At 34.6% G+C, this 26,942-nt stretch overlaps 1 pseudogene; it reads left to right on the top strand.

Moving 5' to 3' along the window:
• The window catches only part of LOC131029515 (indole-3-acetic acid-amido synthetase GH3.6-like), a 119,704-nt pseudogene extending 93,774 nt beyond the window's left edge, over positions 1-25,930 (top strand).
• The last annotated feature ends 1,012 nt before the right edge of the window (positions 25,931-26,942 follow it).

The following is a 26,942-nucleotide window of genomic DNA, read 5'->3' as shown; positions in this document are numbered from 1 at the left end:
TCATTTTAGTTCCATGCAACTAAAAACATATTCCGCTGTAAACATTAAATCGCCATATTACAAGAAAAATCTCATATCTTAACTATAAGAACAATAAAAAATTATATTGACAAGTCAAAGGACATTTCCAATAAATTTATTTCCAAAGTTTCACAACCTTGAAATCAATCTCATTCTCCTATATAACTCAAATGTTATCATTTCTTTCATGTTTCATTCCCTACAATTAATTTCCCTTGATTTCAATCAAAACACCCTATCAATTTTCCATTCCTCACTCTCTAGCTCTCAGCATTTCCCTTCCCTCAACTTTCCATTTCCCCCACTTAATTGTCTATCATCTCATTGTTGCATGCAAACCATGCAACTACTAATTATTTAAATTTAAATAACACTCTCTAACAATAATTGAACAATAATACTAACCCTAACCTAAGCTTTATTTTAAAATGGAAAATTTAATTTTAACCAACCCTTAAAATTAAGCTAATCTTAACTCTAATCCTAACTACAAATGAAACCACATTAATAATACCCCCAAAAAAGACCAATAAAAAATAAACCCTAATTTGTTTTTTTATCAATCCCCTCATTAAACATCACAAACTCCACAAAATAGACATTTGTTTGGAATTGGTAGATAAAACCTCCTCTTCTTCGATCTTGAGCCCTAGCTTCTCTAGCGACTCCATCATTTCCTTCACAATTAAAACCTAACTATTTTGGATGCCCAAGGTTGCATATTGTAAGCACCCCATAACATTTTCCCAACAAACACAATTAAATATGGATTTAAAATTATTCATAGTAAAAATAGAAAAATATGCATTCATTAATCTTAATATGCAATCTATGTTCATTGAATGAATGAAAAAAAAGATGGCAGGAATAGGAATGTAAGGGTAACACTAAAAAATACAAAGGACAAGAACAAAAGGTTTCTCAAGGGAATGCGATTCTACATAGATGAAGACTTAACCCCATTTCAATTAGAAGAGAGAAAAAAGGAATCGGAAAAAGTGGTAGTGGCAAGAAATGCAAGTAGTGAATCTTGGATGTATAGAGGAAAATCTCAGTTTAACAACAAAACTACACATGATAAATAGGAAGGCACCCCCCCCACCAAGGAACACCTCTGAATTGTAAGCTAGAATTGTAGGGGTTATCCTTGGAGGAGGGGACCTAGTCTAGGGCCCATAGCTGAGGAGATGGACATAATTTCCCTCCTTGAAACACATGAACATGAGGGTTGCAAGGTTCTGAATTTTGAGGGTTACACAAAGATGTCAGTTTGGAATGAGTTAACCAAAAGCGGCAAGGGATATGGAGGGGTAACAGTTTTAGTAAGAGACTCTTGGAGAAAAACCATACAAGTAGAAAAGGAAGGCCCAAATAAGCAATACATATGGGTAAAAATAGAGGTAAAGGAGAACATAATTTATCTTGCAGCATGTTACTTTTCTCCCCATGTCTCAAAATTATACAAGAAGAAGAAATCAGACAAAGAGGGCCCATATGTAGCATTGAGAAAGGATATATCAACATACAACCACAAAGGTGAAATCATCCTAATTAGAGACTTTAATGCTAGAACTGCAAATAACCAATCTCTTTTCCTTACTAATGAAGAGGGAATAGGGGACAACCCTTTGTGGCTAGAAGAAGGGGACAACCCTTTGATCATTTCATTATATGGAATGGTTTAAAAATGTGGCCAAGTTCTGGGAACATTACATGTCACACATACAATGGTCAAAGTGTGGTAGATTATGTTATAAGCTCAAAGAAACTCATGATAAGTTTAATAGCTATAGAGATAAAGGAGTGTCCCATAGAAATGAACTTAGATGACAATCCAATACAAGTAAATATCAACATGTAAAATGATACTCAACGTCAAGAGATGCCACAATATAATGAAAAGAAAGAGACTATTCAAGGTACAATCCTTTTGACACATGAAAACCAAGAAGCTTTTCGAACAACACTCAAAAAATAGTTGCACGAAGTGGGAACCAATGGGATGATAAATTCAAATAAGAAAACTATGGACAACCTCATGCTCACTTCTATTATTCTCAAGGCCCTCAATGCTTGCAAAAGGTCTAGGCCTAAAAGAGGCAATAAAAATAGCTTTCTAGCAAACCCATGGTACGATGAGGATTGTAAGACAACAAAGAAAATGAATAAAATATGGGGTAATAACAAGGAATACGTAAAGTTGGTTAGACTAAAAAAAGAAGATTATATGATAATTAGAAGAAAGGAGTTAATATCACTGGGGAGGCACAACCCAAGAGGCTTTTGGAGAGAATTGCACCAACAAGACAAGAATAAAGAGAATAATATTACGGATCTTGAATGGTTAGAGTACATGCCAAGAAACTATATGAGAGGGGGCAACATAAAGACAACCCTCCGATAATTAATTCAAGAGCTAAACTTTTCTCTTCAGAAAATATTAAAGAAGGAATAAAGAAGTTGGCAATGGGTAAAGCTCGAGACATAGATGGTTTACAAGAAAAACACTTAAAATGGGGTTTGGAGGCTCTCACGCTTCATATTAAAAAAATAATCAATGAGGTCCTTCAACATGAGTTTCCAACAAACTGAACGAATAGTGTTGTCACCCCTTGCTCAAAAGTGGTGACATCAACAACCCTTCAAACTATCGCACTATAATGATCAATCCTCTTTTTGGTAAAAATTTTAAGAGCATGATATAAAAATGGATCAATGTTTGGGTTGAAAAAGGGGGAAAGACGGCAAAAGGGCAAAAGGGCAAGCGGGCTTCAGACCAAAACATTCTACTATTAATCATTGCATGACACTTACACACTTGATTGAGAAGGATTGAGATAAATAAGGAGAGGAGGTTTTTTGTTTCTTTGTTGACTTCAAGAAAGATTTTGATACAGTACCTAGGAGAAAACTGTGGAGTAGAATGGAAGAATTGGAAATTTCAAAACATTATAGATTTGTTGTTCATAGGCTGTATGAACAAGTCTGGACCAAAATACGCACCAAACAAGGATTTTCATAATGTTTTGGAAGTGATATAGGGGTCAAGCAAGGATACCCATTATCCCCTACTTTATTTGGGATATACATTGACAAATTAGAGGACTGGATCGATAAGTTTGGTGGTGGAGGGGTTTACTTGACCAATTATGTTATAAAGCTTCTTTTATATGTTGATGATGTTATTTTAATGACAAAAACAACACAAGATTTGAAGAAACACTTAAAAGCTCTAGAGCTCTTTTGTCACCAAGTGGGGATGCAGGTGAATACTACCATTTAAACTAAGGTCGTGATTTTTACCTTGAAGAGAAAGAAGGTTCATAGGGAATTTGTTTTTGAAGGTAGTCCCTTACAGGTTGTCAATGAATATAAGTATATTGGCCTTGATTTCCATGACAAACTTAGTTGGGAAACATGTAGAGCAAAAAGGATACAAGGGGGATGGAAAGTGTTATACTCATTGTGATATAGATGCAGAAGAGCCAAGTTATGGGATTGGAAGCCAAAGAAAACTCTTTTTAGGCTTTTAGTTGTTCCAGTGGTGTTATATGGGTGTGAAGTTTGGAGTAGCAACACCTCATCAAGAAAGTGGAGACAAATAGAGAGATTACAAAAACATTTAATCACACATAGCCTCAAGATTAAATCTATTGTTTCCTATGAGATTGTCAGGTAGTTAAAGTCGGGGCTAAATCCTTGTTGAAGAGTCAGCCATGTTTCGGTTGTTAAGCTATCTAAGAAGATTAGATAACATGAAGACTCATCGCTGGCCAAAAATGATAGCTAATGAACAATTAGATAGAAGAAAGAGCACGTGGATGAAGCAAAACATCAAATGGATGAGCAAGTGGGGTATTAGCATAAGTGAATGTCCAAATCACAATGGGGAAATAAAAAAGTATGTGCAAGGAAAATTCTAAGAAAACATGTGGAAAGGGCCACTTGGGAGGAAAAACGATTGCTATGTCAAACATTTTAACCCTACATATGACCATACACAAAAGACCTACATAGGAATGAAAATAAAATGGAAAGCAAAAATGCTAATCGCTCAAATAAGAACAAGTTCGCACCAGCTTAGATGTGAGACCGGAAGATGGATGATACCCAAAGAGGAGTGGGCAGTCATAAGGTGTAGATATTGCATTCAAGAAATGGTTGAGACATAATGGATTGCTTAGCTTACAAGGACATCCAAATCAATTATATTGAGACATTAAAAGGGAACAACTTGGGTGATTTGTTCGAAGAAGAGAAGATAATAAGGGTTGCATATTTTTTGGTCCAGATACACAATAGAAGATCCAAGAAGTAGAAAGAAAAGGAAATATAGGTGTTGTGTTTTGGATATACAGGTTTTCTTCGCTGGCTATATGTGGGTCCCATAGGCTGTTTGGCCTTGTGGACGTGATTAAAAGCATTCATTCATTCTCATATACTACGAACAACAAAATGATAGGGGAAGAGCACCAATAGCCATCATAGCTAACTTTGTGCACCCACAGATCTTAAATGGTACATCGGATTTGGCTTATGGGTAGTAACGATGCACATTATGAAATCAGTTATGCGCACAAAGGTCAAAAAGTACACATTTCAAAGTGTCCCCTGATACCTAACTAAAGATGTTCGAGTAACCGTCCACTCAAAATCACCAGTACTTGTGGACAAATGTCCCAATAGTGGTGCACAAATGTTCCAATAGTGGTGCACAAATGGGCCAATTATGAACAAAAAAATGACAAAAAATGGTTGGCTATTGATACAAAACAAATTTATTAATGATGTTTTCACTATGACAACTATGGAGGATCACTATGACAATAAGATGATGGCTATTAGAACTATGATAGCTATTAGTACTCTTCCCCTGTCATTGCTCATGGAAAATGTAGATACAAAACAATATCTCGATTAAAAACTTGTACTTGCCAATGTTCGCTCAGGAACATAACTGTTAAGTGCATTATAACTGAGTCTGTCACAAATAGGTAATTGGACACGGGTGACTCTGGTAGATTTCTGCTTTGATAGATTCGCTCCGTATTGACAGCAACGCATCATGCATGTGATTTAAGACGCGAACTGCACTCCACTCTTCGCCTCTGCTGCTGATTGGAAGCAATGACAGACCATCGCATAAGCAAAAATAAAGACCACGTGAAGCATTAACACTTAAATTTAATGAATTTCCACGGATAAAATAAAGACCACGGATAAAGATTTCAGACGAATTTTATCCAATTATTTATCGTCGGAGCAAGTAATACTTTAATCCCAAGCTACCCATTATTTATCAAATCTATTCGCTTCTAATAGGGATACAACTATTACTACCAGATTGCCAAAAAAAATGTCGGAAAAAGCTCGAAGCGCATAGGGAGCAAGATCGGAAAGCCTTGGAATTTATTGAGAATGTGACTATCAAGGCGGACAAAGTGCAGAGGGAAGTCCTCTCTTCTATTCTCATCACCAATTCTAACTCAGAATACTTGCAGAGTTACAGCCTTAATGGAAGCAGCGATCGAGAGACTTTAGGAGGCTTTGCCCCTCATCACGTACAACGATCTCAAACCTTACATTCAACGCATTGCTGATGGAGACACTTCTCCCATCCTTTGTGCCCCTCCTATGACGAAATTTCTCAGGAGGTACGCTATTGCATAGCTATGGTGTCTTCTTTTTAATCACACTTCAATTTCTCTTAAAAAAATGTGAATTTTGTTCAGTTCAGGACATCTGACCGGCAGCCAAAGCTGCTGCCAACTATCGCCGATGATTCAAAAAGAAGAAATTTGTACTTCACTCTCCTCACGCCAGTCTGATTCTAAGTTTTGAGTTTCTCTATGATTTCAGAGTAATTGGTGTAGATACATTGATTGATCGTGTACTAATTATTCATTTAATTGATTAAATAATTCTTTAATTCTTTAATTAAGTTAATTTCATATTTCCTTATCATCTTACTAATTATTATATTTATTATTCTTTTATCATTTAATCATTTTAATCATTTTTTAAATGTTAATTAAATATTAATTAAATCACCAACTTAAATAATCTTTCTTATTTAAATAAATTAATTCTCAATTTCTATCTCTAATCATCTAATTATTCAACCCTCTTCTAAATATTAATTAAATATTTATTATTTAATTAATTATGATTTAACTCCCTTAATTTAAATAATCTTTATTATTTAATTAAATTTCATTTCTACATAATTAAATAGTTTTTTTAAATTATTTAATTAGCTAATTAATTCTTCCATTTACAAATCTCCAAATTCTAATTTCATTTAACTTCATATTCTTTTAATTAACTAATTAATTCTTCCATTTCCAAATCCTCAAATTCTAATTTCTTCCAAATTCAAATACATGTGCATGATTTTAAAAACCAAATTGAAAATCAAATCAAGTTCTAAATATATTCAAATACTAAATTGAATCACTTAAATTCAATTATTTGAATAAATCTCATGCAAAGATTAAATTCAAAATCTAAGTTAAAATGCAAGCACATGCTAAATTGATTAATTAAATCATTTATCTCTCCAATCTCTATTTCTATCTTTCAGTTAGCTTTTTCTAAATTAAGCTTTTTTTGTCATCAATTAATATTTCCTCCAATCATTTTTTTTCTTCTTTCAGTCAAATTTTTTCTCAATCAGTTAACTCAATTAATCTATTCAATCTATTATGTTTCACATCCAAGTCAATAGTTCAGCTATCAATTAGCGTGTGAGCTCACCTGAGTTCCACCTCTTGATCATTATGTTCTACCTTTCAATCAATCTCATCCAAAAATCTATAAATTGAGCATTCAATCTCCATTTTCAATCCTGCTCCTCCTCCTCAATCCTGGACAATTACTCTGAATCATGAACTTTGAATCTTTGTTGCACTTTCAGGTTACCAGTGCAATATCTGAGAGCCATCATACCACGGAGAAGAGAAGAGAAATGAAAGTTATACAAAGTCACGGAATAGGGAGTCTTTAATTGATTTCATTTATAGTTCCTATTTTGCTTGATTGTGTTATTTCATTGTTTGTTTGTTAAGATTTTTTGATTAGATAGAGATTCGTGATTTCCCTTTTCTTCTAATTAATACTTATTTATAAGATGAATTTTATCATATGACATTTTGGTAAACCTGATGTGAAATACAACTAATTTACCTTCTCTGTGTTACTACTTATCATATTGCCATTAGTTTTATGTCAAAGTTATACTATATACTCTAGTTGGTTATCTATTACCAAAATATTCAGTCGGTATGTACAGTCTAATCGGTTACAAAAGAAAGCAGTCACAGAATGCAGTATACACCGAGCTGTCAACCAAGTATCATTTCACGTCTACCGAGCAGCAAAGATGACACACCGAGTTGATTTACACCGAGTGAAACGTGTTACCAGATTCATTGAACCTGGACATGCATATGAAAATGTGTTACAAGATCGAGGCACATCTAACCGTTATCACATTGGAAATTGCACTTAAAGATTGTGTATGATTTTGAGGTTATCTAACCAATGAAATATTTTACATGATTATTCATTCAATAAATCGTGTTTGTGAGATCGAAGCAATGAATTGGATCACTGTCATAAGAGATCTATTTATATAGCATGATTTAAGAGTTAAAGATGTGTGCATGAGTGTAAGAAGACTGTTACAGAGACACCGAGGTCATCGAGAAGGTTTTTAGAGAACAGTCGAAGAACAGAGTAAACAGAAGGGTTTACCAAGTTACTATATAGGTTATCGAGGTATGCTATAAGCAAGGTAATCTATTATGAGCACATAGAATCTGCTATAACATTTCAAATGTAAATTTGTAGATATTTGTAATGATTTTATTGTAATATTGTGAAATTGAAAGAGAAACCTTTAACAGGGTAAAAGACTCTAATCAAGTCTATAAATTGTAAAGCCTCTAACCAGGTGCAACATTTAGATGAAGTGTTGTAAAATCCTTTAGCAAGGTGGATCTAACAGATCTTGTTACTCCTCACAGGGTAAGCTATCAGAAATAGCTAAACATGTAGCTCTAATCGAGCACCCTTTATTATTGTAGTAGTGAAGTTGTGGGTGCCATCCCCACCGTAGTTTTTTTCTCTAACCAAGAGTTTCTGCGTAACCAAAATATATGTGTTATGGAGTGAATCATGTATGATTGTTATCTATTTGTTTTAGTTTTATATTATGTTACTGCACTATTCGGTTTATGCATAACAGTAAAGATATTGTTGAAGAAATGTTTTGAAGTACTGATTCGCCCCTCCCCTCTCAGTACATTAGCTTTCCATATTGGACTTAACAATTGGTATCAGAGCTCATATCTTGAAAAAGGGTTTAACTGCCTAAAGAGAAAGATCTTATCAATGGAAGGCTATAAACAATCTCGGAGGATTGTGTATCTGCAAGAAGAGCTAGATCATGCTAATCAAGTGATTGCAGACATGCAAAGACAAATACAAAAATCTCTGAAAGTGAGAAGAAGATTATCTGATGATTTGCAGGACTCTCAAGAGTTAGTGGAACAAATTGAGACATCATCTGAAAATAGTGTATCTGAAAAAACTAAAGAAATGATTGGAGTATTGAAAGAAAAGAACAAAGCACTAGCTGATCAACTAAAATCAATGAAAAGAGAACATGAACATTTTAGCACACAGATGACTGAAAATCTAGATGCATTGAGAATCGCTGAGGATAAAGTAAGAGATCTAGAAAGAGAGAAACAACAACTTGAAGTCTTAGTATTTGATAAGAATGATGAAATCACAAGGTTGACTGGAATTCAATAAAACCTATCAGATCAACTAGGTTATGCACATCATGAAGCAATTTTGAAGAATGATGATACCGATGAACTTGAAATAGAGAAGAAATCCAAAGAAACATTGAAGAAGAGTTATGAAGCATCAAAGATGTTGGATGAGCAACTGAACACAAGACAACCCAACAAAGATGCAGGACTCGGTTGCAAAGGAAAAGACTCTACCGAGAAGGGAAATCATACTATCGAGAGAGGAGAATCATCAAAGAAAGCTGGAAACAGGAATAACATCAAAAGAAAGAATCATATTTGCAACTACTATGGAAATCAAGGTCACACTACCAACATATGTCAAATCAGAAAAGGTAAGCAACCGAATGTCACTAAGTCCAATGGTTATTGTTACAATTGCAATAAATATGGTCACACATCTAATCAATGTAGGTCAAAGTCTATTAACAATTATCAGAAGGCAAAATTCAAAGGGTTTTGTAAAAACTGCAATAGATATGGACATAGTACCAAGAAGTGCTGGTTTAAGCAAAAGAACTTTATGTGGTATGCACACCGAGCAAATGCTAGAGGTTATCGAACTCACACAGATCCTTACTGATAGTATTCTATAGTACTATGAGATTACAATACAAGGATATGGTGTGAATGTTGTGGAAGATATGGACATATTAGTGCTAACTGCTTTATAAGGTTTGGAATGAACAACCGAAGATCATGGAGAAATCCTGGTATGGCATGTTTTCATTGTCACAAAGTGGAACACTTAGCTGGAGATTATAGAGATCAACCTAAAAAGGACACTGAGGAAATAAAAGAAAAATTAAAGATGATTTGGAAAAAGAAGGAAATTGTGTCAAATGAAGAAAGCACCTTACCTACCGAGTTAGGTGCTCCTATTCCAAATTAATCGGTAAAAGTATGAAGGAACTATATTATCTAAAGGTTAAAATATTAACAATTCCTATTCTATTATGTACTAAATTCAAAATCTACATAGTTAAGATGTAATAGTAAGTTAAAAATTTTATCAAAGTCTTTGAAGCACTTTACAGGAAACCTGTCAAGTCGGTGAATACAGGAAGTCTGTCAAGTCGGTAAATGAAGGAAGTTTGGTTACTCGGTTAAAATGGAAAAAAGGAGAGTAAATTGGTTAAAGATGAACTGAGTGCATTTAATGTTTTTGACCTAACCCGCATGGAGCCCGATAAGGTATTTTGTGTACCTAAAAGCATTTTCGCGGTCATTTACACTTACCAAGTTTTCGAGAAAGCGGAGCAAGTGATTCAAAGGTGATCAAACCTCCTACAAAGCAAATTCAAGGTATTTACATCAAATCTCAACACATTGTTAAGCTGATTTACCGAGCAAATCTAGTTGCCATTACCTGCTAAGTATAAAGCGTCTGTCGTTTGAAATCCTAAAACCCTAAGGACTCTTTGTTAGTTTTTTATCTGAAATCTTCAAATGGCGCCCAAGATCCAACATCCCATAGTTGTCAAGAATGTAGAGAATCCCTCACTAAAATACTCTTTGACTCCCAAAGTCACTTCTGAACCCAATGACAAAACTGCCTTTTCACTCATCCCAGACAGAGTGTTATTAGTCGAAGATGTGAGATTCTTCACCAAATGTTGTGTTGAAGAACTTGGTCATGTTGAAATCAGAGACACCTATGAGGAGCTATGTACTGATGGTATATTGAATAACAAGTATGAGCACATCAAAGTCAAGGGATTAAATGAAGCCCTAACCTATCCTCGTGTGTTCAAGCCCTAGTGGGTCAAGTTTGTTCTGAGTAGAGTTCACGATGATTTCATGTGGCTAGAAGAGAAACCATTCAAGATTACCAAGGAAATCATTCATCTGATTACCGATTACCCTATCTATGATCACGCACGAGCCCAGAAGATGATATCACAGAAGGAATTGATCAATTTAACCGGAGTGGAATCTGATTGCAAAGGATTGAAACTGAATAATGCCACTGATGAAGAATTAAAATTCGCCATTAGAGTAATGGGCTACTGTTTCTTCCAATCGGCAAGGGAAAATAGTGTTCCCTGTGCAGCAGTAGACTTGGCATACAAAATTGTGAAAAAGGGAATGAAAATTTACCTATGTGAGGTATTTCTGAAGAACCTATTTGAAAATATGAACACCATCAGGAAGCCGAAGAAGAATAACTCGGCTAATACTCTAAAGTTTGGATCACTACTGGTATGCATGTTTTTCTACTTTGAAAAATTCTTTCCATCAGTCGGTAAAGTTGTTTGGGAGCTACACCAACCAATCACCCATCAGAGTAATGAATTCATTAAGAAGTAAGGAGATAACTTCAATGATATCATGGATGATTACTTTAGTAAATTTCAAGAGAAAATGCATAACAGATATAGGATACCACCCCAGCTAGTAGAGAAATACAAAAATGATATATGTTTTGAAGTTGACACCAATTACTGTTATGTGAATGTTGTGGAACCGAGGACTCAATCTTTGTCACCAATGGGTTACGAGATTGATTTTGACATCACAAAACAACAAATCGATGCATTTCTTACATTTCCCAGACATGCTACCGAGCTAAGGTATGGTACCTATGAAGAAGTAAAGGAAAAGGTAAAGATGAATATTGTAGTACCCAAAGCTACAAGAAAGGCAACAAAGATGATTAAGGCATTGTCTGAGAAATTCAGAGAAGATTCTTCCTCTACACCTATCAAAGGCACCATTGCCATTATCAAAGAGGAATCTGAAGCCCAAGAGGCAGCTATAACACTGAGCACTAAATTGCCTAAGGGTAATGTGTTAAAGAGAAAGAAACAGGACACATCAAAAGTCTCACTGACTCCACCTCTAGTAAAGTGACCTAACACTAGAGCATCTTCAACCTCACTGAGTAAGAAGACAAAGAGTGTTACTGTTCCCAAAGTAACAAAGACATACAAGAAATCTACTCGAAGACTCATTTTGGCAAAAGAGTCTAGTGATACTGAATCAGAGGATGCAAGAAAATTCTAGATTGTCAAGAGCAAGAAGGTAAACGTACATAGTGTTGAAAATTTTTGTGCTAATCTGAAAGAATATGGTGGATTTGGAGGATTTAGATATGTTAAGTATGAAACCAGGAACAATGATGAAAAGAGACAAATTGAAGAAGTTGTCATCTGCACACTTCTAAAGTTCTGGTTAGCTCCATTGGAACTAGCTAAGTCACTTCCAAATGAACTATATTTGCATATTGATAATAGGTGGAAGTATGCAATGGACTCAGAGAAACAAATCAGAGAAAGAAGTCTAGTCCATCTCTTTCCTGATATGTCAGTAGCTGAAATAAAGGAACATCTGACAACCTACAATTCAAAGTTTCTTGTCAAACAGAGAGCCTTAAAAATGATGAATGTGTTGAAATGTGGCGACTGATCAGGAAAGTACTGTACACTCAGCACGTATCCTTGCCAGGGTCCGGGGCCAGGCTGGGCCCCGGGCGAGGGTTGCCGCCCTCGAGAAAAAAAATTTTGCCGTTTTTCGTTGATGAAAACCGACATTGTAATAAAACCCTAAAAAGGCTGACTTTGTTTGTTGCCCTAAAAATGCATGTTATAAGTGGCTAGGATGCTTAAGGCATTAGAAGGTTGATGTACTATTTTTTGTTGGATAATAAGAAAGATTGGACGGCTGTGTATGGTGGACGTAACCCATTCTGGGTGAACCACGTTAAATCTCTGTGTTATCTGTGTCCTATTTTATTTCTTTATCTTTTTGTATTTAAATCTGCATATAATAGTTAGTTCATATTTGCTTCGGATCTGCTTGAAACCCTAACAGAATGGGCTATATATTGACATAGAAAATGAGACAAAAGCAAAGTGGCAAGAAATATTCAAAATCAAGGATGTCGGTGAGCAAGCTATAGTTGAAATCATTGATGTCATCGAGAATGATCTTGATGTCACCGAGCAAGGTCCTGATGCTACCGAACAAGACCCTGCTAACACCATTCAAATAGATGAAGATGTCATGGCTACAGAGGCCCTAGAATAGGAAATGATAGAAGGCACTACGTATGCAAAACTTGTATCTAGTGAATCCATCTTGGAACAAGTTCAACCTTATCCACCGATCAAGCAACCTGTCTCAACTAAAACTCTTCAGGATACAGATCAAGGCACTGAAGGTCACAAATCTGCAATAGGAGAAGGTACTACTCAAGATCAGACATCTCAAGCACCTTCTGGCACTGAGAATGTTGCAACTGAGACACCAAGTACCGAGACACTAAAGGATTCTACAGAGACTAAAAGAACCAATCAAAGTGTTGCCTCTATCGAGCAACCTACCGAGGGTAATCAAGCCTCACAAGAAATTGTCTTAATTCCATCGGTGAAAGGTAAAGAAAAGAAAGTGAAGAAGCATAGCTTTAAACTTGATTTGTCAAAACCAATAGTGTTGCCCAATGTTGATTTATCAAAATTGAAAGGGCAAGCACTCATTGATTTTGGTGAACTATGCAAAGCAAAGGCCGAACAAGATAAGCAAATGACCATTCAAAAGAAAAATAAAGTACTTCAGAAGATAAAAGCACTCCTAATAGATATGCTACTTGAAGCTACAGTATCAACAGATGCGGCCATCCACAATCAACTGGATGAACTCCTAACAAAGATAGAAACATCTAGAATAGATGCATCGGAGAATTTGAGCAAGCTGAAAGACAAAGATCTCACTGCCAAAATGATAGAAGAGGTACAAAAAGCTATCGCTATTGGCAAAGTTAAACTTGCAATATTTATTGCTGAGTTGACTCCTCAACTCAAGCACATTCATTATTTATTTCAGAAAATCTACACATTTTCTTTATTCATTAAAGACATTAAGAATAAAACAGAGGCCATTGAGAAAGAGATCACTGATCTCTCAAGCAAGTTGACCACAGAGCCAAATTCAATTCAGAATTTTTATACAAAGCTTCAATAGCTCATGGCTCGACAATTGGACTTAAGAAATGAAGAACACAAGATCAGGATGGACATAATGACACTTCATACATTATTCCTTCCACATCTTTCATCAGTCCAAGAACAGATCAACCGAGTCACATACCTATCTACTACTCAAGAGGGAAGCACTCTAGATAGCTTAATATCACTATTGGCTTATATTCAAGCACAAAATTCTTTAATGGACAGTGTAAAGGATGCACTCTCTGTCACTCTCACTGATGCCCGGACCAAGTACAAATCTATTTTTGACCAGTTACCACCCTCGGATGGAAATTAAGTTTTGATGTTTGTCAAAAAGGGGGAGTAATATGATAGTCTTGGGGGAGAAATACAATATATTTGGGGAGTGATACAGTTTTGATACAGTATTGAGAGAATGATATAGTATTCGAGTATAGTATACAGGGGGAGTATATCGAGCAGAGTAAACAGAGTATCCAAAGAGTAGTATACAGAACAGTAAGAAAAGCACAAGAACCGATCGCCAAGCATGCAAAATCAGAGTTATGTACAGTATATTGACAAGGGGAGTATATCTGATATATTATTTTATTGACTATTGTATATACTATCAATACAGTCATTTTGCAAAGTATATAGATTTTTGTGTTATAACTTTGAAAGTAGTTTTTGTCAAACATCTCAACTAATGTCAAAAGGGGAGATTGTTACTACTTATCAGATTACCATTAGTTTTATGTCAAAGTTATACTATATACTCTAGTCGGTTATCTATTACCGAAATATTCAGTCGGTATGTACAGTCTAGTCGGTTATAGAAGAAAGCAGTCACAGAATGCAGTATACACCGAGCTATCTACCGAGTATCATTTCATGTCTACCGAGCAGCAAAGATGACACACCGAGTTGATTTACACCGAGTGAAACATGTTACCAGATTCATTGAACCTGGACATGCATATGAAAATGTGTTACAAGATCGAGGCACATCTAATTGTTATCACATTGGAAATTGCGCTTAAAGATTGTGTATGATTTTGAGGTTATCTAACCAATGAAATATTTTACATGATTATTCATTCAATAAATTGTGTTTGTGAGATCGAAGAAATGAATTGGATCACCATCATAAGAGATCTATTTATACAGCAAAAGTTAAGAGTTAAAGGTGTGTGCATGAGTGTAAGAAGACTGTTACAAAGACACAGAGGTCACCAAGAAGTTTTTTAGAGAACAGTCAAAGAACATAGTAAACAAAAGGGTTTACTGAGTTACTATATGGGTTACCGAGGTATGCTATAAGCAAGGTAATCTATTTTGAGCACATAGAATCTGCTATAACATTTCAGATATAAAGTTGCAGATATTTGTAATGATTTTATTGTAATATTGTGAAAATGAAAGAGAAACCTTTAATAGGGTAAAGACTCTAATCAAGTCTATAAATTGTAAAGCCTCTAACCAGGTGCAGCATTTAGATGAAGTGTTGTAAAATCTTTTAGCAAGGTAGATCTAATAGATCTTGTTACTCCTAACAAGGTAAGCTATCAGAAATAGCTAAACATGTAGCTCTAATCGAGCACCCTTTATTATTGCAGTAGTGAAGTTGTGGGTGTCATCCCCACTGCAGTTTTTCTCTCTAACCAAGAGTTTCTGCGTAACCAAAATATATGTGTTATGGAGTGAATCATGTATGATTGTTATCTATTTGTTTTAGTTTTATATTATGTTACTGCACTATTCGGTTTATGCATAACAGTAAAGATATTGTGGAAGAAATGTTTTGAAGTACTGATTCACCCCTCCCCTCTTAGTACATTAGCTTTCCATATTGGACCTAACACTCTGTTCTATGTGTAATTTGTGCAGGTCGTATGGATTTTTTGCTTTTTTTTTACAAATTTTGCATGGATTTCGAGAACAGATCTTTCGTCACACAATCGCACTTACATCATCAGGCAATCGCATGGACAAAACCATGCATTTGACCCCTCGGGGTCACATTCGATCTGACAGGGTTACACAATCTCCCTTTCCTAGTTACACAATCACGCATTCGCAGGGAAAATTATTGTTTAATTCTTTATTCTGCCTATTATTTGATATATCTAATTCTGTTTAAAATAAGGTTAATCTAGAAACAGATTACTTCTATTTCATGATTTGATTATAACAATTTATGGCAAGAAAGGTACAGTTCAGGATTTCAGGTGCAAGAAGGACGAAAGAACAAAGAAGAGAAGCCAAATGCTATCAAAAGGTTCTCCAAGAAGATAAAAAATACAAGATTCAGAAAATCAACTAGCCTGTGATAGATATAACAGTTTAGTTCTTTCTTATCAAGTTAAATATGATCTAATCAATATTGAATGGATGATGAGAGATTTGGCTAGGGCCTCACATTTGGTTTTGCAGGTTTCTGATCGGTTTTAGTTTTCTTTTATTTTTTAATTTTTTGTTGTCTGTTTGTATGTCATGCAATCGCCCTGTTATTATTATGCAATCAAGTTGTTATCATCATGCATTCGGTTTTTTAGAATTATATCAATCATACCAATCATATCAACCCAACAATCTTTTTCTTTCAACCCACTATATCAATCATACCAATCATATCAATCCAATAATCAAACCCCTTTCAACCAAAATCAAACCCCATTCAACCAAAGTCCAAATCAAAATTCACACCAACCCAACATTCAACGTACCTCTTTCAACCAAAATCAAACCCCATTCAACCAAAGTCCAAATCAAAATTCACACCAACCCAACATTCAAAGTACCTCTTTCAACCAAAATCAAACCCCATTCAACCAAAGTCTAAATCAAAATTCACACCAACCCAATGTTCAAACCCCTTTCAACCAAAATCAAACCCTATTCAACCAAAGTCCAAATCAAAATTCACACTAACCCAACATTCAAACCTCTTTCAACCAAAATCAAATCCCCTTCAATGAAAGTCCAAATCAAAATTCATTCAACCAAAATCAAACATCTTTCACCCAAAATCATACTACTTTCAACCAAAATCAAATCCCTCTAAACTAGAGCTCAAATCAACCATATCCATCCACCATTTCATCATCCCTTGAAGTCACACAAGACCAATCCATGCCATGTCTATCTAATAACACAACCTCCCAAGGGGTATCCATAGCACAAAACCAATCCAATCCAAGTCATGATTTAGAGAGTCCCATTCAAAATCCTTTCTCATCAAGCCAAAAGGTTGAAACATTCCAAAAATCTCCCATGAATATCCAAACTCCTTCCTCGTGTCAAGATGATGATCCAAAATCAGAAGAAATAAGTCTTGAAACAAATAAAGATCAAGAACAACCACTTCCATCTTACCCAATTTTTTATCAAGATCCCACCGACCAAGAATCTTATGATGATCCTCTCGCTCTTTTCTATTCCATTCATAATCAAACCCTTCCATCTCAAGAACAAAGTGTCATTTCAAGTCTCATCCAGCATCCACCTCCTAAGCAAGATCAAGACATCCCTTCCATCCTCCCTAATAATCACTTTACAAACCAAGATCAAATCATACCTTTACCTTCATGTCCTAAACAAGATCCCATTATTTCTCCAAATCCTGATCAAGGTCCCTACATCCCTTCATCTCCATGTCATAATCCTCCATTTTCTTCACAATATTCCCTCTCAAACAAACTTACCATTTCTCCTAGTGATCCCAATCCCTCTACACAAGTTGTTCATGAACCCCTTATCAATGAAATTACCAATCCAAATCATACTACACAGAATAAATTTTCAATAATTGTTTCACCATCTTCTTCAAGCACAAGCATAACACCAACTAATAAGATCAACACCTGGTTGGTTTCATCATCCTCTTCAAGTGCATCAATAAAAACAGGCATAACACCCGCTCATGTCACAACTTTAAAACTAGAATCAATTTGTCTCATATACCCACACTTGAAAGACTGGGGACAAGAGAATCTACCACGGTTGGATTTCTTTGAAAATGACAAGGCTATAGCGAAATTTAGGGGTTCCAAAGTTGGATTTCTCTCTAATGATCCACAAAATCCAAAAACATTGAAAAACTCAAAATCAAAAAACATGGAAAAGTCTAAAAATACCAAAAACATCCAAATAACGTCCTGAAAAAAATCAACCAAAAACCTTCAAATACGATCCTGAAAAAATCAATCCAAAAACATTCAAATATCGATCTACATAATCCAAAAACATCGAAAAAGCTCTTAGAAAAGAACTAAAAATAAAAAATTAATCAATCAGAAAAACTTGCAATAAAATGTCTTGTGAGAAACAAATACCCTAGCAAATGTCCAGCAAACACTTGGCATGAAGTTAATAAAGGATACGACTATCCATTCAAACATCTGCAATCAAATGATCAAACTGTCTTATCAATCATATCATATACATATCAAAATAATCATTATCTTGTCTTAAACAGAAGAAGATACACTCGAAATCAGACAGGTCAGTCTTAAACGGGGTCAACAACTTTTTGAGATTAGAAATCATCAACCATCACATCAAACAACTGAGAATGAAGGCACAAGGTCAGTATAGCTGCTGAATTTTGTCTGGGTCAGTCTTTATCTTTTATCATTTGGTGACAGATATTGTTCCTATGCTACTCAAGGATGTCCACAAGTGACTAGAGGAGCCATGATGGGCATTATCTTTTTCTTTGTTTGTTGCTTGTCTTCTATGTGTTTGTTTCTTCAATGAGATATATTTACATCTTGGTCCTTATACCCTGATGTGCTAAGCTTCATTGTTCAATAATAAGGCTCAGTGATGAATATATATTGCGCAATAAAATATGTGACACAGGTTCGTGATTCATTCAATTTCATTTTCATTTTCATCTCATTTCCTTATTGCTAGTTTGTTGATTCTTCTCTCATCATCTCTTTCTAAATCAATTTCTATCATCTAACATTATTCTATTTCATTCTAAGGTTCATTCTCTCATATTCTATCTCAATATCATCTTCACGTCACCTATCTCTATCTCTAATCAACTAACCATTCTTCTATCTTTCATATCACATTCTTCTTTTCGAAAGATCATTCATGTCTTTAATGCACAAACAATCTATCGAGGGGGCATTACACCCTAAGTATCATCGGGGCATACTGGGGCATAATTTTTTGTTTTCTTTGAAACAATGTCATTCCGACTTTGTCTAAAAGAGGGGCAAATGTAGACACCTAAAAATGTCTCATTGATCATGTACTAATTATTCATCTAATTGATTAAATAATTCTTTAATTCTTTAATTAAGTTAATTAATCATATTCTTCTAATTTCATATTTTCTCATCATCTTACTAATTATTCCATTTCTTATTCTTTCATCATTTAATTATTTTAAACATTTTCTAAATGTTAATTAAATATTAATTAAATCTCCAATTTAAATAATCTTTATTATTTAAATAAATTAATTCTCAATTTCTATCTCTAATCATCTAATCATTCAACCCTCTTCTAAATATTAATTAAATATTTATTACTTAATTAATTGTGATTTAATTCCCTTAATTTAAATAATCTTTATTATTTAATTAAATTCCATTTCTACATAATTAAATAGTTTCTTTAAATTATTTAATTAGCTAATTAATTCTTCCATTTCCAAATCCTCTAATTCTAATTTCATTTAACTTCATATCCTTTTAATTAACTAATTAATTCTTCCATTTCCAAATCCCCAAATTCAAATACATTTGCATGATTTCAAAAACCAAATTGAAAATCAAAGTCAAGTTCTAAATATATTCAAATACTAAATTGAATCAATTAAATTCAATTATTTGAATAAATCTCATGCAAAGATTAAATTGAAAATCTAAATTAAAATGCAAGCACATGCTAAATTAATTAATTAATTAAATCATTTATCTCTCCAATCTCTATTTCCATCTTTCAGTTAGCTTTTTCTAAATTAAGCTTTCTTTGTCATCAATTAATATTTCCTCCAATCATTCTTTTTCTTCCTCCAGTCAGTTTTTTTTCAATCAGTTAACTCAATTAATCTATTCAATCTATTCTATTTCACATCCAAGTCAATAGTTCAACTATCAATCAGCATGTGAGCTCACCTAAGTTCCACCTCTTGATCATTATGTTCCACCTTTCAATCAATCTCATCCAAAAATCTATAAATTGAGCATTCAATTATCTCCATTTTCAATCCTGCTCCTCCTCAATCCTGGACAATTACTCTGAATCATGAACTTTGAATCTTTGTGTCACTTGCAGGTTACCACCGCAATATCTAAGAGCCATCATACCACAGAGAAGAGAAGAGAAATGGAAGTTATACACAGTCACAGAATAGGGAGTCTTTAATTGATTTCATTTATAGTTCCTATTTTGCTTGATTATGTTATTTCATTGTCTGTTTGTTAAGATTATTCAATTAGATAGGGATTCCTAATTTCCCTTTTCTTCTAATTGATAATTGTTTATAAGATTAATTTTATCGTACGATATTTTGGTAAACCCGACATGAAACACAGCTAATTTACCTTCTCTATTCTCTGTGTAATTTTTGCAGGTCGTACAGATTTTTTGCATTTTTTTTTACATATTTCGCACGGATTTTGAGAACAGATTTTCCATCACACAATCAAGCTTACATAGTCATGCAATTGTATAGATAGCACCATGCATTCGACCCCTCGAGGTCACGCATTCGATCTAACAAGATTACGCAATCACCCTTTCCTAGTTACGCAATTGCCCTTTCCAGATCACGCATTTGTAGGGAAAATTGTTGTTTAATTCTTTATTCTGTCTGTTATTTGATTTGTCTAATTCTGTCTAAAACTGGGTTAATCTGGAAATAGATTACTTCTATTTCATGATTTGATTATAACAATTTATGGCAAGAAAGGTACAGTTCAGGATTTCAGGTGCAAGAAGGATGAAAGAATAAAGAAGAGAAGCCAAACGCTATCAAAGGGTTCTCCAAGTAGAAACGAAGATACAAGATTCAGAAGATCAACTGGCCTTTGATAGATATAACAGCTTAGTTCTTTCTTATCAAGTTAAATATGATATAATCAATATTGAATGGATGATGAGAGATTTGGCTAGGGCCTCACAATTGGTTTTGCAGGTTCTTGATCGGGTTTAGTTTTATTTTTTTTTAGTTTTTAATTTTTTGTTGTCTGCCTGTCTATCACGCAATCGCCCTGTTATTATTACGCAATCGAGTTGTTATCATCATGCATTCGTTCTGTCAGAATTATGCATACGCCTTATTAGGTTCACGCATTCAAGTTGTCAGTATCACGCAATCGTACAGGTATTGTCACGCATTCACTTCTGTCAAATTTTGAGTTTTTGTTTTCTATTGGTTTGATTTTACTACTAATCTCCTATTTACAACCTGTGGTGAATTTACAAAAAGGATCGGATTAGCATTAGATCATTTGCATGCATCATCTAACACTTCATCATTTGGTGCTTAAAATTAACAACAGTTAAAATGGGCATGCATGGATAATCTCACACTTTGTTGTTTGGTGCTTAAAATAAACATGGGCTAAAATTGACATGCATGTATCTCACACTTTGTCTTTTGGTTCTTAAAATCAACAAATGGTTAAAATTGACATGTATGCCTTCATATTTCGATTTGGCATTTAAAATGGACATGCACATGCGTATTCAACACCTAAATTTGGGCTATAAAATGAACATGAATCAGGCTGCTTTAGATTAAATCATATTTATTTTTTCATAAGGTAAAGAATTTTTATCGTGTTTGGGGTGGACCTAGTGTTGCATTAACTGACTTTCCACCCACCTTTGAGGTCCTTGGAGAAAGGAAGGAGGTGACAACGACATCCAATTTAATTTTATTCTACATAGTGAGGGGTATCTTTGACTAGGGATTTCATCACCCCACAGAGGTACTTCGAACTGGGATGCGTTGGGGATATCATCTCTCCCACCATACTCTCGAGTGGGTTTTTTGAGTCGCTATATAAATATACTGGTCAGACAGCTAGAGTGTTGAGTGAATTTGACGTATGTGGGGGCCTTCCCTGCACCAATAAGCTCAACTAAAGTCTTAAGTGGCTTGCTCTGAGAATCTGTCATTGGATCGGGACCCCTCGAAATCTTATACTATGAACCAATTTAGTAGCCCAAAATCCTACATTCAGTGATTCTGGGAGTGCGGATCGTACCCCATAGATACCCCTCATGTACCTTACATTATGAGACAGAAATCCCTCAATGATAAGATCTTCGGATCTTCGGGGTAAGAGAGACTGGCATGCCCAAGAAGTGTGTGCCATGGAGTGGAGCCAATGTTGCCAAATTCTCTATCTATCCATCTTGTTTTTGTATTTTGTTGTGGGGGCCTCATTGAATGGTGTCCACTTTCCAGCCTAAGATTGTATTCTGTGCTTTTTTATGTATCGTTGTTTCATACCAGTATTGAGTCAGTCCTTTGGGCTATTTCAAGCCCTATGCTACGTATCTTTGAATTCTCTAAAATTGTTTGAAAACCAGGTCAGTCAGCTATATCTACCTCCAAACAATTGTTCTCAGACTTGGCAAAAACACAAAACTTATCCTACACACGGAACTACTAAAAACAAAGCCCATTTTTGAAACGTCAAAACTCAAAGCTTAAACACACTTGTGACCATAGGAAGTCCTTGCATAGTCTGCAATTACATCCTCATTATCATCCCAAGTCCTTGCGTAGGTCTTCATTTATGTCCTCATTATCATTCATAATCGTTGCATAGTCCTCATTTATGTCCTCATTATCATCCTCATATGCATCCTTGTCTAAACTTCATATACGTGTCTTTCTTAGTTTGTCATCATTTTCATAATCATCCTAGAAATTCATACCCCAAATGTCCAAATCACAATCAAAGGATCAATCAAACTCAATCTCAACTCAAACAAGTTGGTCAAGTTCAATCAAACATTGTCACAATCAGAGAAATGGAGAAAATATCTTACATTTTGTGATTCTAGGTCCAAATCAAACAAGCAAACATCATGGATTGGAATTATACATTTCATAGGGAAGGTGGAGGATTCATCCCTTCCATTCCTATTTCATCACCATCCATAGAAATATTAGCTCAACAAATCAAAACTTTGCAACAATAAGTGACTGGCATGACTAGTCCTGACAACCATAGGGGTTGGTTAGAAAAAATGATGATAGAAGTGATGACCACGAGGGGATCAATATAAGACCAACCTTCTTCTTCTTGTGAGACCATTCAAACATGCCAATCTTCGTTCTTCAAAAAAATCATTCCTACCTCAGTTCAACCAACATTAGAGTCATGTAAACCTTCTTTTTCTTTCAACCCACTATATCAATCATACCAATCATATCAACCCAACAATCAAACCCCTTTCAACCAAAATCAAACCCCATTCAACCAAAGTCCAAATCAAAATTCACACCAACCCAACATTCAACGTACCTCTTTCAACCAAATTAAACCCCATTCAACCAAAGTCCAAATCAAAATTCACACCAACCCAACATTCAAAGTACCACTTTCAACCAAAATCAAACCCCATTCAACCAAAGTCCAAATCAAAATTCACACCAACCCAGTATTCAAACCCCTTTCAACCAAAACCAAACCCTATTCAACCAAAGTCCAAATCAAAATTCACACCAACCCAACATTCAAACCTCTTTCAACCAAAATCAAACCCCCTTCAACCAAAGTCCAAATCAAAATTCATTCAACCAAAATCAAACATCTTTCACCCAAAATCATACTACTTTCAACCAAAATCAAATCCCTCTAAACCAGAGCCCAAATCAACCATATCCATCCACCATTTCATAATCCCCTAAAGTCACACAAGACCAATCCATGCCATTTCTATCTAATAACACAACCTCCCAAGGGGTATCCATAGCACAAAACCAATCCAATCCAAGTCATGATTTAGAGAGTCTCATTCAAAATCCTTTCTCATCAAGTCAAAAGGTTGAAACATTCCAAGAATCTCCCATGAATATCCAAACTCCTTCCCCGTGTCAAGATGATGATCCAAAATAAGAAGAAATGAGTCCTGAAACAAATAAAGATCAAGAACAACCACTTCCATCATACCCAATTTTTGATCAAGATCCCACTGACCAAGAATCTTATGATGATCCCCTCACTCTTTTCTATTCCATTCATAATCAAACCCTTCCATTTCAAGAACAAAGTGTCATTTCAAGTCCCATCCAACATCCACCTCTTAAGAAAGATCAAGACATCCCTTCCATCCTCCCTAATAATCCCTTTACAAACCAAGAACAAATCATACCTTTACCTTCATGTCCTAAACAAGATCCCATTATTTCTCCAAATCTTGATCAAGGTCCCTCCATCCCTTCATCTCCATGTCATAATCCTCCATTTTCTTCACAATATTCCCTCTCAAACAAACTTACCATTTCTCATAGTGATCCCAATCCCTCTACACAAGTTGTTCATGAACCCCTTATCAATGAAATTACCAATCCAGATCATACTACATAGAACAACTTATCAACAATTGTTTCATCATATTCTTCAAGAACAAGCATAACACCAACTAATAAGATCATTGACATTGGACACAATTTTGCATTGACATTGAAAGTGGAATCCTCAGCAAAGACATAAGGGACACTTATGTTAGAGAGGCCATTAACAAGATTCTCCAGGCAGACCCAGATTTGGCCCAGTTGGTTAGAACTGAGTGTTCCAGTGGAACGTGGGAAGGCATCATAAGACGCTTGTGGCCCAACACCAAGTATATCGATGTTATTGTGACCGGTACAATGGCTCAATAAATTCCCTCTCTCAATTACTACACTGGTGGACTTCATTTCGTTTCCGATATTTACAATTCTTCAGAATGCCTTTTTGGGATCAATTTGGAACCATTGTGCAATCCTGAGGATGTGTCATACACACTTCTCCCCAACATTTGTTATTATGAGTTTCTTCCTCTAACTGTGCAAGAGTAGCAAGAACTAGTGGATCTTGTTGACGTCGAAGTTGGCCAAAAGTATGAGCTGGTGGTCACTACATATATAGGTAGGTTGTTTTTCTTTTTTCTTTTTCCTTTCCCAAAAGGAAATATTGGAAAACTTAAGAGTTGGGCATTTTTTTTTAAATTATTAATTGTAATGGTGTACTTTAGTGTTTTCTTTTTTTAATATATTCACGTTTAGGTATTTCTAGTTAACTCTTTGTTTATTCTTATGATTATGTTATATAATTTCAGTTCAATTAATTTATGTCTAATTTTGTGTATTAAACATAATTGAATCATACCAGAAGAAATCCAGCCTATTTGTCTCATCTCATCATGTCCATAAATGTGAGATCATCCTTGTAATTGGAATCTTGATCCTTTTAATTCCAAAATGTGTTTTTTTTTTTCATGTTTTATTAGTTTAAAATTGACACATCTTTACTCATTAACATTATAACAAAGTAATCCAAAGATAATAAAATACATTATTCAATATTTTAATTTCATATTTATTCTTCAATGATTTTTATGTTTTGTTGTATTCTTTCTATTTCTTTTAATTATTTTGTAAATATTATCGAAAGTTGTTATATTTACAATTCTTTCAATGCACAGGATTGTATCGCTATAGAATGGGAGATATATTATTTGTCAAAGGATTTCATAATGAAGCTCCTCAATTCAAATTTGTGTTCAAGAAGAATGTTCTATTGTCAATTGATTGTGATTACACTAGTGAAGCAGACATTCAGAGTGAGGTGGATAATTGTTTGCATAATTTGGAGCTTATTGCTAGAAAACTCACTGATTATACAAGCTATGCAGAAATATCTACAACACCAGATCATTATTGAATCCTTGAATATTTGGTACTGTTAGAAATGTAGGGTAATGGCTAAATCCATTGGACCTCTACAAATAAGAATAGTGGAGGAGGAAACATTCAATAAATTGATGGATTATGCTCTTGATAGAGGGACATCTATCAACCAGTACAAAGCACCTAGGTGTATAAAGTCCATTTCCATGCTTGAGATTTTAAACTCAAGAGTCACTCATTCTTATTTTTGTATTAAGTGCCCAAGCTTAGTTTATTAGTAACATTTAATAGGCTAGTACACTCAATAATAAATATTGTGTGTTTAAGGTGTCTAATTAGATCTTTCAAATGAACAAGCTCATTGTATTAAAGAGCAATCATTGTCAAAAAATTTAAAATGTTATCATTCCCTTTAATAACATTTAAATAAATTAATAGTCATTGTGCATCCTTAATAGTAGAATACTTATTAATTATACGATTTTCATAATATTGTTGGCCTAACGCATCATTAAGTTTTGAGAATTTTTTATATTTTTTATTAATCTAAGTTTAAGGAAAAACTTGCACATTTCTTTATGATGGAGTCGTAACAAAGAATTGGATTTAATATTAATTGTAATGTAATATTGTATGGTTTAATATTTGAATATTTGAAATCATTAAATATGTTCTGAAACATGATTTTTGATTGGTGTAAATGAGTTTTAATGTATGATTATTTTCAAAATGAAAGATAAGAAATAGGTGGCTCCCCTTAAATAATCCATTAGCTCCTTTATCCTTAGAATAACATTCATAATTCAAATCCTATTCAGAATTTGAATTGTGAATGTATTTAATGTCCCAGAAATTTTTTTATTAGGGTAAAACAAGGTTTGAAGGAGCCCCGAAACCCTTGTTGGAAGATTTTTAAATTGGTTTTATTTGTGCTCTGCTTATGTGTTGGAGCTTAGGGTTTAGGGTGTCTTTCAAGGTTTTCCCTTTGTTTCCTCGAGTAATGTTATGTTTTGTTGTTGGCTTGTATCTATCGGTGACCTAATTTTAAGTCATCATCAGAGGGGTCCTTTGTTGTTTGTTCACCAGCCCCACGCGCTAGGAGTCACCACTTGAGGTTGTCGCTTTAATTTTGTAATTATATGCCTAAGTATTAGGTGTCCCTATGGTTTTTCCTTTAAAAATTCCCTAGGAAGGCCCCATGCATGATCACTTTACCCTCGGCTAGTCTCCACATGCTAAACTAATGCACCTAAGTGCCTACTTTAGTCTCATAGTTGTATGGGATAAGCG

The sequence above is a fragment of the Cryptomeria japonica genome, chromosome 5, assembly GCF_030272615.1.
Source record: "Cryptomeria japonica chromosome 5, Sugi_1.0, whole genome shotgun sequence".
Lineage (NCBI taxonomy): Eukaryota > Viridiplantae > Streptophyta > Pinopsida > Cupressales > Cupressaceae > Cryptomeria > Cryptomeria japonica.
This window is presented reverse-complemented; position numbering and strand designations above follow the sequence as displayed.